This window comes from Protopterus annectens, chromosome 4.part0, assembly GCF_019279795.1.
Source record: "Protopterus annectens isolate FY-2018-M chromosome 4.part0, PAN1.0, whole genome shotgun sequence".
NCBI lineage: Eukaryota > Metazoa > Chordata > Ceratodontiformes > Protopteridae > Protopterus > Protopterus annectens.
In genome coordinates, this window is record NC_056733.1 from 1,677,334,724 (window position 1) to 1,677,353,467 (window position 18,744).

Sequence of the window (18,744 nt, forward strand, 5' to 3'; positions counted from 1 at the left end):
GACTGTAGGTTAGGTGCTGTCATTGACTCCATAAATTATGTTAACATACTGCAAGAGGGTCTCACAGCAACAAATCACTGGTGCCAAAGTTATGGCCTTAAGTTAAACACAAAAAATGTATTATTATACCATTCACCAAAAACACAGCCCATATTGATTACCGCAGCAACAGCAACCCCCTAAGCACACAACCTGTGGTGAGAGACCTGGGTAATCAGGTTGACAACAATCTGACATTCGACCATCATGTAGCGGGAGTGTTCAGAAAAGCTTTTTACTCATAAGTAAAGGAATTGCATCCAGAAAAAAAAAGGTTATTACCTCACTGTACTCCTCCCTCATTAGGCCAACAATTAAGTATAATGCCCAGTTTGTACGTTTACTCCATCTCACACTTTGACTTTTAAAGTTGGGATAAAAGTTAATAGTGAATCAATTATTATTTTGGTTTATATTTTAAGGTTCATTAATTGCAATGTGTGTAATGGTTTGAATTTTTTTGAATTACAATGTTGTTTATCTGTTAAAATAAATGGCCACACCTGCACAAAGTTGTATGAAATATATACATAAATAAATGCCACTACTTAATAAAATTTTCTGTTATGATCATTTTAGTTAGATTTGCTCATCTATCAGAGCCAACTAATATGCTTAGTCAGGCACACAATATCAAAAATGCCTAAATGTGTAACAGGTGCAACAAACCATCTTAATTATCCCCTTGTTTCAGTGTCTTGATAATTACTTTATATCTTCTTCTCCATATCTCCTTCTTTGAACCTTACCTCCTTATTCTATCACTACATTTAAAGTCCACCTTAAACCTCTTTCTGCTTTACTATACATGCCCCCACAAATTTAAAAACCCAATTTGTCCTACCCCATACAATTACTTATCTCCCTCACTCACCTTTGTACATTCCCTGCAAACAATTTCTTACATTTTATCCTCACCATCTCTCTGTGATTAATTTCATCCCTCCCACAACAAACTGCATTTCATTTGTCTTTTCAGATCGCCACTGATGATGATAAACCTCCAACCAAAATAAGCAGAAAATCCATATATCTTCTAGTTCAAGTTCATACACTTCCACTCACATAATCATCCAACCCCTTTGATAACTTATGTAATTAACCGACTTGTCTACAAACAAGCAAATTATTTATTTCCTCCAACCGACTCCCTACAACAACTGCGTCCTCCAACAACCATATTCTTTTAGACACTTTGGGATCCTTCACCAGGGATTCTTCAACACTTGTAGACTAAAGGCATTTGTGTATTGTAAACTCACCACATACAACATAGCATATATTCCACAACTGATCATTTCTCCACCTGTTCTATTTCTCCTGACTTCCCTTTCTGCATATCTATATAAAAAGGTCCATATTATTCCTTTTGTAAGCATAAACCAACATTGCTATCAATAGCTCCTTCTTCCCCCTGCTACACAATTTGCAAACATTATCCATCATCAGCCTATACACAACTAACCACACTATTGTAACTTGTGTTTGCCACTAACAGCATGGAAAATTATAAACCACAACATTCCTTGGGTAGAATTCAATGGATGGCTAGAGGTGCATGCTCCACTTATGTACCAGAGAGGAAAAATCCCCCAACACTTTCACCTTGCTACCTTCCAATATTAAGCCATTCTGAAATGCTCCATGCTATACAAGTCATGTCCTATCCTTATAGCAGTAACTTGTTACTATAAGCTGCTTCAGTCCAGCACAATTAGTAGATACTTAGTTGACTCAGTGTTCGTGGTGCACTCGAGTAGCACAATGTTACAAGTCTTTTGGAAGCCCTGTATACTTCATCAACTCATTGTAAATCTCTCCTTGAGCTTTCTGTACATGTATTTTCCCTCCTTGTCTTCCAACATTTAGACATTTCACTTTCTTGCCACCTAAGCTGTCTTTCTAGCTAACTCATACGTTGCTCATTTTCAGTAATTGCATATTAGTGAATTTTGGTATCTCATATCTACCATTTCCCACAACAAGGTATGCATTTTTAATGTTGCAGCCTTCACATTGACAGCATCCATTTCTTTCCTTCATCGTTAAGGCTGGGAAAGTGACATTTCTACTGTACACATCATCATCCTATTACTGTTAACATATGCAGTTTTCTCAGTTAAACTCTCAGCCTGACTGAGAAACAACAAAACTAAAAGGGGGCTCCTAGAGGTAGTTTGGTTCAACAAAACTCCCACCAACAAAACATTTTAATATGAGTCTACATCTCCAGTACAGTTTGTGACAAAGAATTTATCATAAAAATAATAATAATCACAAAAATATTTTTAACATGTACTGAATTAGAAACTCATGTGCAAAGAAACCATTCTAGATGTAGGATGCAAAAAATTACATGAACAGATGAGTCTGCAATTGGCCTTTTTTAAACGTATTTCTTAATTATATGATGGGCCCTTACATCTTTTTTTTTTCTGTCACACACTGGTGACAAAAATACTGAGCTGATGGATAGTAGTAGTTAACAGAGTAGTGAGAGAAGCTCCTCCCTGTTGCAAATTTTTTTGGTCCCATTAAAGTAAACTTCACTTGCTTCACTCTTCTGTCTTACATAATTTCTCTGAGGTCACTGCATCTTGAATAAATGGTTTTAGCAACTGCATTGCGTTGTTATATTAAATTAAATAGTTCATAGATTTGCATTTTTACTGGTGTTTGATAGCATGACATTCAACACTTGAATAATACCTTACATTTCTCCATATAAATTTTATTTTAATTACGCCATGTCATTTAAATAATAACTATAGAAAATCTTGAATATCTTACAAACAAGAGAAAGTCTACAGTTTTGCAGAGAAACACCACACAATGTGGTAGATTATTTTTTCTTTGTGTAGGTAGAATATTTGATTTCAAGCTTTTTTGTGCACTGCATTTGAAATCACCATTATCAGTTCCAAGATCATCATCATAATAATAATAATAATACAATAATAATTATTATTAGTAGTATTACTATTATTAATTATTATTATTATTATTATTATTATTATTATTATTATTATTATTATCATTATTATTATTATTATTATTAATATTAATAGGAATCATCCTGTTTAATAGGTAGGAAAACAGAATAATCTAGAGCAGATGGGAAGAGAGGGAGCAGTTGTGAACTGCATATACTTTTGTTTTGCTAAGTGCAAGATAGGACAGATTAACTAGGTAACTTCCTGCTTGTACTGACCCTTCTTACTATTATATTTCTATTAGAAGCTACCATGAACATTTACTCTATTTCCATAGATTCATAACTTGTGCTGTAAACCATCTAGTTCATTAAATATTTCAAAAAGTTTGATTTAAACTCACATCTAGTAGTAGCCTACAAAATATTGTTATTTTGACTTCTATGTACAGACTGGATAATTCATTTGTCCCGGTCCCCTTCAAGAAACACATCACACTGAATGACATTTGATGACCTTTATTAAATTTCCATAAACATAAATGTTAACCAATATTCATTCATTCAATCAAGAATGATACTGGTTAAATAACATCCATGTAACATTATTATAGGACAAGACAGCGTAAACCTGCTCATCCTGATCAGTATGCAGCATCCATACCACCACTCACTTACTTATGAAGCAGCGTACCACCTCTCACTTCAGTTACCATTTATTGAATTATACCTCCGACCAAATAAGCAGCTCCGTCTGCTTGCTTATTTACTTAGCAAGCAGCGCAAATGGTCACTTTCCTTTACCAACTTATTGAACTGACCATCCAACACCAGAGGGGGAATAGAAGAGGGCAAGCCTGCCCATCTTCTCCACCCACCAGCCTGACCAGGCTGTTCCCCCTCTCTTTGACAACCTTCCAGCAACCTAACCACCATTAAGGCATCCGGCCAAACATCATTCGGTGTAGCCCATCCCCACTAATCAAGCTGAAACAGAGTTATCGCCTCCTAAACCCTATCACATAACTAACAAAATAACCAGTTACATAAACAGCTGAAAACAAAACACTAGCCCTTCTCTTATGCTGAGATAACAACCATAACCTCATAACCTAACATAACCGCTGTGCATGAACTAAATAATCCTTACCTCATGGCCAATGTCTGCCCCACAATCATTCTAAAGGCATTACAAACACCACACAGAGTCAAGTACATACCATCATACCCCATTGCCACCCCATTTACCACCCAATGCAGAAATAACCACATGAGCATTGTTTAAAGTCAGAGCAATTACAATCTTAATGACTCTCTGATCATTACTATCCAAATGGACAACCAAAACTAAACCCACTACCATCTGAAACCACAAAAAGAAATAACAGAACATGATACCACATCCCAGTCCCATTTCACCACTTAAAATAATCAAAAGAGATATCTTTAAAATACTGTTGTCTATCAATACTACCATCACACTAAATATCCCCTATCAACAATAAGACAATTAATCAACCATCATGGCATTCTAGCGACCCACCACCACAATCCATACCATATCCTTATTTAAAAAAAAAAGGCAATGAAACCTAATCTCTAACCACTCCAACTGCATCTCCTACACTCACTTAACATGCAGCCCCGATATACAGCATGCCAATTACTCTCCCTTCCATCTAACCAGCCACCAGCCCAACTACACCCAAATGGTCCTCACACGCCTCCTTTGTCATGCAATAAAAGTCTCCATCACTTCCCATCCATCCACCAAGTTGATTCCTCAGTAATCACCTACCAAACACACCCCAAACACTTAACCCATTTCCCCAGATACCCTATCAACACCTACTTACCTAGAGTGCTTCATCAAATCCTACATAGTCTTAAGTCGTACGTACTGAACCACCTCCTATCAGTTCAGGGTGCAAGTCACAACTTAATGGGTAACCGTAACTTCAGCCTAGAGTGTCCTCTTATGTCCGTCTTGAAATAGATTAGGTGCTGCATGTGAAAACAAATTGAACATGATATCCCCAGACCGCCACATATCTGAGGAAACTCCAAATACTCAGCATCCCCAGTTGTCCCTCTATCCCATCATCCCCCAAACAGCCCCCCAAATTATGCTGTCCAAACCCAACACATCCTATAAAATGTGTAAACAAAATGCAACTCCCCATGATCACTCATATCCACCATTCCAGTGAATTGCCCAAAAGCAATGCAATGGTAAACTATATCAACTTATTAACTCCTTCTGATACCAATGCAAATCCGAAGAACAACCCAATACACCTACCAAGGGCTCAACCTCCTTAATCTACCACTTACCCTTAAATGCCCCTTTCAATCTTCCCTATTAATGCATCACCTCTGCATCCAACAGCAAAAGCTAACTTGGCCCCAAACACTCATTTACCTGCGACGCTCCCACAGGGTCTACTTTTCCTTAAGTCGCACCTGAAACATACAAACTGAATAACCTACCCCATCCTACACTACTGTAGCTTTACAAACACTACCTACCTTGTAAGAAATGAATAGTCTTAATGTTTGACCCAAACACTCCTTGAGTCAATAAATAAAATCAAAGTCCTTAAGAACCCCCCACCATGAATTACTCATGTAACAAATTCAGGTTGCTGCAGTCTCAATTACCAAATATCCCTTCCACACCCAATGCAAACTCATCAAAATGAGTAAGTAAAATTACATCAGTACCTGTGATCTCATTCCCTCCAGCTTCAGCAATTGAAAACCTCTTGTAGTAACCTCCATCACCTAAGAAGACCACATCCTTCAGGCACCAGATGATATGACCTCCACACTGATAAGTGACTGCCTTACGTAGCACTCCATCTAAAACACCCAGCATAACACAACCATCTGCAAAGAAAGAGAAAAATGTAATTCATCTGAAATACAAGAACATTTGAAGACAACCTGTCCCCCAAGTACCCTCAGTATAAAATGTAGGAATAAGTAACATGTAATCACTTTACATACTCTCAAAGCCTCCACCAATACAACTATGGCCCTCCACTACAAAATGCACCCATGGAAATTATTTTTTTTAATCTTAATACTCACTTCCTCCCCACACCACAGCAATACTCCAATCACTTTGTAAAATATGGTTCAATGAACTGCCATGAGCAATGATAATGACTTGAGAACACTTTAGCATGAAGTGCAATATCATCAAGGGGGGTGCTTATTACACTAACCACCTTTGTGACCATATTGTGCCTAATCCATTCCCTCTTGTGAGTGAAACCCTGCACCTTATGTTTGTTAAGCAGGCATCTTAATCAGCATGGCAATGCCTCAATATATGCCCACCCCTTATCACCTGCATAAGGCTAGCTGACCGATGTGGGGACTCTGTAGCCAACTTCCAACCATAAAAGGTCACTCAAACTGCTGTCATTATAAACCACCAATATCTGTATTTAACTATCATTGCCACTAAATGAACTTAGTATATACCACATCTGATCATAGTACAACATTCCAATTTGCTTTACACAAATGCACATTAGTCCTGTAAAGATGTACTGATGACTTTTTAACTTTATCATCTCAGCAGAGTCAGTCATTTTTTATCTACCGACATCCCCATCCTACTCCGGTGTCAAAACTTAATAGTAATAATAATGGCCAAAGTGACATTTTAAAAATAATTTCACACAAACAAATTCAGCCAAAGTATTCCTACTTAACCCACACATGCTCCTGTACACTGGTCCTGCAAAACTGATTACACTGTTAAAGATGGGTATAGTCTGCTACATTAGATCGCTGATGACTCAGATTAATAGTATAGGCTGAAAAGGTAAACTGTACCAATAAAATTGTACTTTCAGAATTCCTTTTGTACCTACCCTTTAAGAAGACTAGTTTTTATTTCACCAGGCGTGTCTGTCCCAGCACAGTCTCAATATCCACATTAAATTTACAAGAAACTCTTGAGTAATCTAACCACAAAACATAAATAAACCAAATGGATAAATAAATAAATAAATAAATAAAACAATAATATAAATAAATGTCAGGAACATTTGTAGAAATATTACAGAGCTCCAAAGATAACTACTAAACCACAAGTATTTGTTAAATCAGAATCTTGGCTTAAGCCCTTTTTATCAACTTTGAATCCAGTGTTCTTTAGAGCATAATTTATGGAAAGCCCTGCTCTGGCCAAATATCAGAAAATTATGCATTATTCATGTATACTGGTGTCATGTTTAAATAAATGGAAAATCAATCCCCATGTAGACCAAGTAGATAAACCTTGTTATTATTTATACATATTGGTGTACAGAAATTCCTTAATGTGGAATGCAGTTTTATTAAAGCAGATTCAACATCTAGGCTATAATCCAGTAGTGAACGGGGCACAGTTGGTGAACGATTAATCCATGGTGACTTTCATATTCACTACAATCCAACTAGCATGTGTACTATGGGTTCACTTCAATTAATTATATTATACACTAGAACTGAAAAATAGATAATTAATGGAAATGTAAGGTTTGAATACTAACTAAAACTTCAAAAAACATTATAGCTTATAGTGCTCTTTGAAACCATCTGTGTGACCATCTGCATACATAGCGAATGAAAGAAGCTTCCTTCTGCTTTAGAGAAACTTAAATAAACCATAAATGCAACAGTCAAACAGAAATCAGCAAAAAAAAAATATTGTGCAGCAGTTAGTTTAATGCTTTCACCTTGAATGGGACTTCATCAGAGCTCCGCTATTATGGCAGATGATGTTCCAAGGCCGTAACCAGCATGCTAACTGATCAAAATATGTGACAAAATCCAGGCACTCTACTGCAAACCCTAGTCATGCCATGAGCATGCACAAATAACAGCCAGAATGTGTGGGCACCTCAAAGCCCGTGAAGACACTCCAATGCACCCAATGCTACCCCCAACCTGTAAAGCCAATTAGAATAATAGTTACAAGCTGTCCTCAGGGGTATTATTGTCCAAACACCATTAATCCACATTTGTCTTCATTATTAAAGCCGCTGACTGGGATCACACACACTAGTGCATTTCTTAGTCAGAGGCAAAACACAAGATCCAAAGGACAAGCATAATCCCCGTAAAGTGTTGCTTCAGTCTGAACTCAAATAGTATACTCATCGTCAGCTTACCCTCTCTCTCTGAACTGTCTATACAGCATGTAAAAGAAAACTATTGCTTGTCTCACTTCCTGACAGTACTGCAGCACCGGATACCTGCCCCAATGCCTCATGCAACAACAAAATTGAAAAAGCTGCAGCAATATCCGGGCATCCTGCAACATATGCTCTGCCAAAACTTTCCCTAATTTTAACAATGCCTCATCAAACAATGTGTCACGTTAGTTAACCTAAAACGTCAACCCGAACATATTTCACTTTAATCTAAACAAGCTTACCCTTGTCCCAACCCTAAATACAATGTAAGTGTGCTGATTTCAAGCAGGAACAGGCAGTATTAAAATATAGATCAAACATCCATTGCTCCACCATGAATGTGAGATGAGGAACCAGTACTCATGGGCACTTTGAGGTCTGTAAAAGCATTTGCATATATACAAAATAGAAACAGCGACCAGCCAGAAGAAACAATTTTCAACAACTTGGACAAGTATGTCTGTCTTGAGAACAACAACAGAACTTCTTAGCCATTATAGTTGAACAAACAGATGGTCCATACTCAATTAAAATACACCTCAGCCTCAGAAAGTGCCAATAGCGACACGACCACCACTAAAATATTAACAGTGAAAAGAAAAAAAAAACACACACAAAGGAGTCAACAAGGAAACTCTGTCTAATCATCATTGCAATAAATAAACTAACATCACCACAAGAACTTCTACCTAACCAGCGCTATAGTAAGATAAGCAAAACCTGCTCCAGCCCCCAACATACTCAAACTAGGATGACGAACCTGAGAAGCATGAACTCCCTCCACAAATTGGATTAACAGCAAAAATTAAACCTTGTACCCTGTGCCTCAAGCTTAAAAAAAAAAAAAAAAAACTTAGTAACTTAATAATTTAAATATACCTACCCTACACCCCTTACTACTCACCTCCTAATGCACACCTCCAGCAAGCCAAGGCCTACCTGACCAAAGCACCCAGAGGTTGTCAAGGACATGAGTCCACAGTATAGCAAGTTTATGCCAAAAATGTGACTCCTATTCCAGTTACACTTGGCTAAAATCCTTTAAGCCCCTCCCTACCCATACCTCATTTTCTACCAGTCATCTTTCATTTCTATTTAACCCTATCCTCCCACTATCCTCCTAATTCCTGTTACTCTATTTATCAAACCCCACTTGAAGATGTCCCTGGACAAGTCGGTCTGTTCCAAACCTCATACACGATGTGCCTATTAAGTGGATGCTTAATTTTTTGCATTCAAATATGTCGATATTTGGCAGGTTTTTTTAAAGTAATGTTGTATCATACACCTGTAGTGATACAGTATAAAACAAAGCTGTCAGGTCTACATATAACTGCCTTTAGAACAAACTGTACAGAATAAACCTATTTTGATACATAAGCTATGAACCAGGACTGTTATGAATAGAATGGTACTATTTATATACTGATCAGTGTAATGTTTCTGTGTAGTTTGTATTTGTAAGGCATCCATACTGATTGAATAATATGACCACAATACCTGATGGGCCACAATTTATCATCACATCTACAATTAATTATTTTAGATTGTAGAGTTCGTATCGCAATATACTTTCTCTTTCACTTTTCACATAAAATGCCTTTGTAAGGGCTTCCACAGTTGCACTCCTCTATAAAATGCAGACTGTAGTTTAATATGTTATTAGACCACAAAAAATATAAGGAACAATGAGCACAATTTTGTGAAAAGGTGTGGTGGCACTTAATATTTTCATAAATATATTCTGCTCTTGAAGTAGCTTGACTTTGTTTTATTAACTTAAAATGCTACATGACAGTCCTAGATGAAACTCACATTCATAATTTAATGGTGTAATGATTACCCATAAAATGTTTTTATTAAATGAATCACCAAAATGGAAGGCAAGAAAGCTGCATTAATGACAAAATATATTTTATTTAAAATACTGCAAGCTTTTAACACACAGAAAATCAAAGTGTGCACATTCATTTGATTAGACTATTCCTATAATTATGGCTAAATCTAGGTAAATATTCACTCAATGATTACATAGTGTCAAATGTTTGAACAGGATTTTTTATGTACTGCTGTTTTCACACTCAAGGAATAATGTGTCTAAAAATAGAAAATGCACCACTTCAAGAACACATGTTAAAATCATGTAAAAAATATGAGTTTTATAAAGTTATGCAGAATGATTAGGTAGCACACAAATAGAACAATCATCTGCAAGGACTATTACCTGAAGAAAAAGTAATCATTTATTAATAACAATGTCTTATTACACTTAATTGAGACTTCATTTTGTACTAGAGACACAACTACTCAGTTAGCAGCTCTGACTATTGATGTATAAGTTGACTCATCAATGTAACATGTTCAGGGAGGTCCATGATTGCTCAGTGCCCAAAGAGATGATATGAAGATATAGGATGCAGGACCTGATTTGTGGATTCTGCTTACTAACAAGCTCCCACTAGAATGCCTTCAGACCTGGACTAATGCAAACATAAGGAAGTTCTCAGGTGCAAATGCTGAGATTCCCATTACATGACTTGTCTACAGAAACACAAACAGATTTATCTTGTCAGAGTAGCCAACATGTCTAAAAAGGAAATCTGTCAATGAAGACCTTGATTAACTACTCCCATGTACCAAGAGGGAAAAACAATGATACACACTAGCTTTCCTTAATTATATCCCTTCAGTATGTTGTAGAATTGCATTTGCTACCCATTTCATTTATTTCCACCTGCAAAACCTCTATTTAATGATTACTTCACACTGACAGAAAGAACTTGTATTTAAAATCTTATTTTTGAAATAAAAATGTATATAAATTGTACTAATTTAGCTGTCTATTACATAAATTAGCAAGGTAGGTGGAATAGTTAGACATGACATGACACTTTACAGCTCTAAGCCAGGCCACAGTATGATAACATAACTAAAAGTAAAAGTAGAACATTGTATTTACAGCGTATTACAAACCTACTATATTAAAAGTAAAAGTAGAACATTGTATTTACAGCGTATTACAAACCTACTATATTAAAAGTAGAAGTAGAACATTGTATTTACAGCGTATTACAAACCTACTATATTCTGTTACATCTGCATCTTTACAAGAATCACTCAAATGCTTAATGCCTCAAAAACTGCACCACAAACTTCAGCATGACTTTCAAATAATGCTAACTTTTTGAGGTAACTATATTAAGTTGTCATTCCATTTTTGTTTTCGAGTTTAGACATACAATTTCTGTCATGTTATCCTTCTACAATGCATGATTTTTGACAGCCATAATAAACAGTTCTGCTTGTAATTTTATGCCTTTTTCATATTTGAATTTTATTTATTTTCTAGACTATGCTTCTTGTTAGATCACATCTGCCCCATTTCCCACCTCTCCTGTTATTATTGAAACTCTGTTACCCCCATCCTTTTTATACTAGCTAAGAATTTATCTTATCTCCTCATTCCTGAAACATTTTGGCTACTTCAGTCAGAAACACATGGTTCCCAATATCTGTCAGAAAATAAACTTAACAATAAATACAAATAAATATAACAAATGAAATAACATTAATTTTATTTTATTTATTTTTATTTTACATTTGTTAACCAGGGGTGTCTGACTGAGCTGAAAAGGCCCTTTATCAACAGAGGCCAGGGGAGAAAAGCTCCACATAGAGAAATTACAGATGCATTTAGATATTTAGACATGATCAGTATACACACAAATTGCAACGGACATGTTTTTACTGTGGTATGCAGCGCATCAACATTTACAGTGGAGAGAACAAACAAGAAAATATTTAAAAATAAAGATAATTAATAGACTTGTGGTGTACAGCTTAAATTTGGAACATAGGTAGAATGCATACATAGTACACAGGTACAGTACATACATTGTACATTACCCAGTGTTTGTGAGTAAGAGTGAAAGCCATTATCAAGTACTCTAGGATTAGTATGTGTACCTTATCCGCTTTCACTAGCCTGGGGAGCAATCATGGCACTGCCAACTTTGCTTGAGATGTTGCCTAACGAGGTTTTTAAAGTAAGCTTTGGATGATGTGTTTTATATGCTAGTGGGGAGAAAGTTCCATTTTTTTAGCCATTGAACTACTATACAGTGTGTCTCCAAAGCTATTGCAGCTGTTGGTGACTTCTAGTAGTAGTTTGCTTGACGATCTAAGAGGCCTTTTGGCTGAGAGATGTTGTACTAGGTTTTTGAGGGCAGGGACTTATTGGGGAGGTAATAGATAGAATGACAGAGGCAGAGATGATTGTAGGATTGGAGGTTGTGCAGTTCAAGCCAGTGGAGCTATTTCAACATAGCAATGGTTATATAACATCCCATAATAAGAGCAAATATATGTAAACATGAAGATGTGCATATTTAAGTAAAGGGAAATGGAAAACAGCTCTTGAAGTGCATAGTTTTATGAAATCACTATCATACTGCAGCTGGATATTTATTTAATAGACTTTGATTACCAAGGAAATCCAAATGGGTAAATCCTCTTTTCTGCTGAGGGCTGCAGAGAGAAAAGCTCCACATTATATATTTTTTTATAGTCAGTTAGCATGTGCTAACAAAATATACTGGATAACACTGAGCTATATATAGTTTAAAAAATTGTCAACACATTAAGTATACTATACAGTATTTACAGCATGCTAAATCACACATTTCTAAAGAATGTTCAAAATTATTTTACAGTTTCTGCATAAATTAACTTTGAAACTTTAGCACACGCAAAGCACGAGTCCTGTTCAAATTTTAGCCAAACTGTTATTCATTTGATTCATGAATGCAGGAGAGAAATTGTGAGGATTTTATGATATTTATTTGATCTGGTTCCATAACGAATATATACACTGCATAATGGCTGTCACATGTCATATTTTATTTGCATGTCAGATTGCAGGAAAAAGCTGGGTCTGTCAGACATATTTTCAAATGACCTTGCCATTCATAAACATAATGAAGAGATGCAGAAAAGCATATTCCACACTGTGTCAAGTACATAAGAACAGGCTATTGAGAGTAACAGAGAAGAATCACCATAGTCCTTGGTGGCATACCGAAGACATCGCATGTTTTGACTACCACACAGGAATACATTCAATGCATACTAGGTGCTCATGTAATTGGGTTACCAGGTAGTACTGCACAGTGACAGGTCTATAGAGAGAGAGAAGCAATGTAAAGCAGTCAAAAGTCCAGTCTGCCTTACCATTTAGCTATGTGTAGTTACATGGCAAGGAATGCTGAACCTTTACTACTTGTATTGTGTCACTGTGCTGTTGTCCTGAGTCATACCGGATCGGACGAGGCCCAGGTTAACAACGACCGCCACCAGTACTGTTGGCCAACAGGGTGCTGGCGGAAATTGGGCTATTGTTGGCCGAAGGAGGAGAAGAGGGGGGAGGCATGCCTGAAGGCAGGTAAAGGCTAATACTGTGGTAGTGAAGTTCGGAACTTAGAATGTTGGCAGTATGACTGGTACAGGGAGAGAGCTAGTTGATATGATGGACAGAAGGAAGGTTAGTATATTGTGTGTGCAAGAGACCAGATGGAAGGGGAGCAAGGCTAGGTGTATTGGAGGTGGGTTCAAATTGTTTTACCAAAAACAATTCCCCTGCACGGAGAGTGTTGCACGGCCAAAATGAGCTAAACCAAAAATGAACAGCCAGCAACAAAGAGCTGTGGAAATAAGATTTATTAGGTCATAACTTCAAATAACAGACCGGTTTCGGCTTGGATTTCACCTAGCCTTCATCAGTGTACCTTTACAAAAAACAATTGAAGTCATATATACCTTTGAATTAATAAGCAACAAAAAGTGATTGGAGAACTCATGAATATTAATATACCTCTTCATAAATATTCATAAACATTCATAAATGTTCATTCAATCCAGGATGAAAAAGCGAGCCCATTTTAACAATCCATTTTTTCTCCTTAATATTCAATTTGTTATGCCAACCAGATTTATCCGAACGATCACCAATGATCCTGTCAATAACCAAAAAATTAAATTTAGCTGTATTATGTTTAAGTGTGTGTTTGTAAAGTGCATTGCTTGTTCTTTTGCATTTGATATCACTCAGATGTTCTGAAACCCTTAACTTAAAACGTCTAGACGTTTGACCAGTATAGAAGGCATGACAGCTGCAACAAACCATGTAGATGATCCAATCAGAGTTACAGTTTGCAAAATACCTGATATCATATACAATGCTACTGTTACTTCTGGAAAAATATTTAGTACATCTTTACAATTGTTACAATGGCCACAGGGCATACAGCCAATGAGCTTATCTCCCATAATGGTAGTCTGTGCCAGCTGTAAATGCATGGAATCAGAATGGTGCTTATGATGATTAAAATAAGCACCCAAATTTTTGCCCTTCCTGAAAGAAAAGGAACATGTTGGAGCAATAATTCGAAGACAATGTAGGATCCGCTGAAAGAATATTCCAATTGCTTTTAATAACGTCAATAAACTTATTGGTATTTCGCCCATAGGTGGTGGTAAGATGTAAAATGTTGGATTTATGTACTTGTTTATGTTTGTATTTGAGAAGTTCCACCCTGGGTAGATGTGATGCATAATTCCTGGCAGTGTAAACATATCCTCAACTGTAACCTCTATTTTTAAACCTATCAGTCAAATCCTGGCTATAAAGGCAAAAAGTATCATCATCAGAACAATTCCGTCTTACAGTAATAAACTGTGATTTAGGAATGTTTCTGGCTATATGTTTTGGATGAAAGCTGGATGCGTGGAGCAAAGTGTTGTATTCAGGAAATTTCCTGTATATTTGAGTGCTGATTGGCTAGACAGAGGGACTGAGCTAGTAAAGATATGCAGCAGGTAAGGGTGATAAAGGATAATGAGGGAAACGTACTCACAAGCAAGAAGAGTGTGTTGAGCAGATAGAAAGAGTACTTTGAGGGGCTGATGAATGAAGAGAATGAGAGGGAGAGAAGGTTGGATGATGTGCGGATAGTGAATCATGAAGTGCAATGGATTAGCAAGGAGGAAGTAAGGATAGCTATGAAGAGGATGAAAAATGGAAAGGCTGTTGGTCCAGATGACATACCTGTGGAAGCATGGAGGTGTTTAGGTGAAATGGCAGTGGAGTTTTTATCCAGATTATTTAATGAAATCTTGGAAAGTGAGAGGATGCCATAGGAATGGAGAAAAGTGTTTTGGTACCGGTTTTTAAGAATAAGGGTGATGTGCAGAGCTGTAGTAACTACAGAGGGATTAAACTGATCAGTCACAGCATGAAGTTATGGGTAAGAGTAGTGGAAGCTAGGTTAAGAAGGGAGGTGATGATTAGTAATCAGCAGTATGGTTTCATTCCAGGAAAGTCCACTACAGATGTGGTGTTTGCTCTGAGAGTGTTGATGGAGAAGTACGGAGATGGTCAGAAGGAGTTGCATTGTGTCTTTGTGGACTTAGAGAAAGCATATGACAGGGTGCTTAGAGAGGAGTTGTGGTATTGTATAAGGAAGTTGGGAGTGTCAGAGAAGTATGTAAGAGTGGTACAGGATATGTACACGGGTAGTGTGACAGCGGGGAGGTCTGTGGTTGGAGTGACGGATGTGTTTAAGGTGGAGGTGGGATTACATCAATGATCAGCTCTGAGCCTTTTCTTATTTGCAATGGTGATGGACAGTTTGACAGACGAGATCAGACAGGAGTCCCCGTGGACTATAATGTTTGCAGATGACATTGTGATCTGTAGTGAGAGTAGGGAACAGGTGGAGGTGACCCTTGAGAGGTGGAGATATGCTCTAGAGAGAAGAGGAATGAAGGTCAGCAGGACTAAGACAGAATATATGGGTGTGAATGAGAGGGAGCCTTCTCAACCTCTTAGAGTAAGAAATCTGGACAAAGCCAAAAAAAGTGGTGCAAATAGGGACACTTTTGAAATATTGCTCTTACAAACTTAGAAAGTTGATAGAATAGCAGATGTTGCATTAGCATGAATTTTCTGAAGTGTATGAAGTCTAAAATTCAAATGTCTGTCATTATTTTCCAATTTCAGTTTTCAATGATTTGCCACTAATTTGCCAGAAACCACAATTTTATGAAAAACGGACCAAAAATATAAGGCAAAAATATGGACATTCTGTGAAAATCTGTACACTTGCGAGGTATGGAGGGAGGATAGAGGAATGGTGAGGATGCAGGGAGCAGAGGTGGATAAATAATTGGGATCAACAGTTCAGAGTAATGGTGAGTGTGGAAGAGAGGTGAAGAAGAGAGTACAGGTAGGATGGAGTGGGTGGAGAAGAGTGTCAGGAGTGATTTGTGACAGATGAGTAGCAGTAAGAGTGAAAGGGAAGGTCTACAAGAGGGTAATGAGACCAGCTATTTTATATGGGTTGTAGACAGTGGCATTGACAAAAATGTAGGCGTCAGAGCTGGACATGGCAGAGTTAAAGATGTTCAGATTTGCACTGGGTGTGATGAGGGTGGAAAGGATTAGGAATAAGTATATTAGAGGATCAGCCCAGGTTGGAAGGTTTGGAGACAAAGCCAGAGAGGCAAGATTACGTTGGTTTGTACATGTGCTGAGGAGGGATGCAGAGTATATTGGGAAAAAGATGCTAAGGATGAAGCTGCTAGGTAACAGGAAAAGAGAAAGGCCTAAGATAAGGTTTATGGATGTGGTGAGAGAGGACATGCAGGTGGTTGGTGTGACAGAGCAAGATGCAAAGGACAGGAAGAAATGGAAACAGATGATTTGCTGTGGTGACCTGCAAAGGGAGAAGCCAAAAGAAGAAGAATATGTTGTCCTGTGTCTGTCCAAATTGAAATCCATAAAAAAAAAATCTTACTCATTACTGATCATGGCAGACTGGGATTGATGGGTTATTATGGCAGAGAGAGGGAAGGACTTAGTGCAGTGTATATGCCATTGGTAGGAGGTCTCCAAGATGACAGTGTGTTGGCCCAACAGCACTCAGATTTTCCTGCAGTTCCTTGGTTTATTTGTTCTGTACTTCATGGTTGGCTTTCCTATTTTTCTGCAGTATAATGACACAGTTAGTTTCCTTTTTATACTGTTGCCAACATTCATATGCTGCTCAACACTGTCTAATGAGCAACACACAAGCAGGGTTGGGGGTCAATATGCAAATTAACTTCAAAATAGTCAGTTGCTCTCAGTTGGACTCCCACACTTCACACTATTGGGACTGACATTTAAAATAGTGATATAAAGTTTGTAAACAGTGGCTTAATTAGCATGAGTGCTTGGCACTTGTGGAGCTAAAGATGCATACTGGAGTAAGACTGGACATAGAGTATAGCTACCTTCTAGAAATGCAAAATGCATTTGTAATGGGTCAACTTCAGATGATTGAAGTTTCAAAACTTTGAACATCATAAGGCCGAGGATCACATGATCGAAGTTTTGAAACTTCGGACATCCAATTAAAAAAAAAATAAAAACAAAAAAAAAGTTTCCTTTTATGTTTTTGGAGGGAGGCAATCCACACCACCCAAACCCCCTGCTACATAAATATACCCACTCTAACATTGCACTACAGTGAGGAAAACAGTAAATTTCTCATTCTGTGCTATACAGTGATCTCCATTCAGAATGTTCAAAGTTTTAACATTTTTATCATCTGGCCCTCAGCTTATGATGTTCAAAGTTTTGAAATTTCACTCATCTGAAGGGGCCCCATTTGTAAGGCAGTCAATGGCATGCAAGCTCTAGCCAATGAAGCCCAACATCTGGCAGAAGAGCCCATAACTTCAGTTGCCTTGAAAATTCCTCTGTTTGTATTTATTCATACCTTCATTTATGTCTTTGTACAGCTAAAGACCCGGGCCTCATATGTGCCTTTTTTAGCTGCATAGTAATTACCAAGCAATAGAATAAAGTATTCTCCACTGTATGCATTAAAAATACTGTTCGCTGATAACTGATTTTTTGCTTTATAAGCATAAGTTCCTTTGTTAGTTAATTCAACACATTGAGACTAAAATAAAGGATACAAATACTATCCAGCTCATGGTTCCTTAGACCAATCTGTAAAGACAAATTAATAAACAACTGTAACAGTGTCTAATCATTTGGTTTCTTCATCTTTTGAAATTCACTTTAAGACCTTAGTAAAGCTTGGCTTTGTGGACATTGATTTGATTTCTTAAGAGAGAGAGTGAATTCCAAGTTTGGTCCACTGAAAGAAAAAAAAAATAGCATACAGAAAGAGCAAAATGATTGCTGTGAAATGTCATGGTCAATAATTTTAGAGTCGCAGAATGTTCATAGGTTCAAAGGTTCATAGGTAGGTACTAGGCTATCGGCCCAAGGGCCTACGTAAGCCTAGCCAACAAGGTTCCATGGCTTATGCCACCCAAGAAAGTTATTTTCATGTGCCACTGTTGAGCAGAGACATAGAAGTGATCCCCGGGGTGTATTTCCTATTTCCCATCCACTCATCAAGATTTTTCTTGAAGAGTGCTAATGAAGAACTTTGTCTGACATAGATGGGTAGCTTGTTCTAGAGTTGGTTATCTCCTGAATGATTTTAATGTAAGAACAATGTGTGG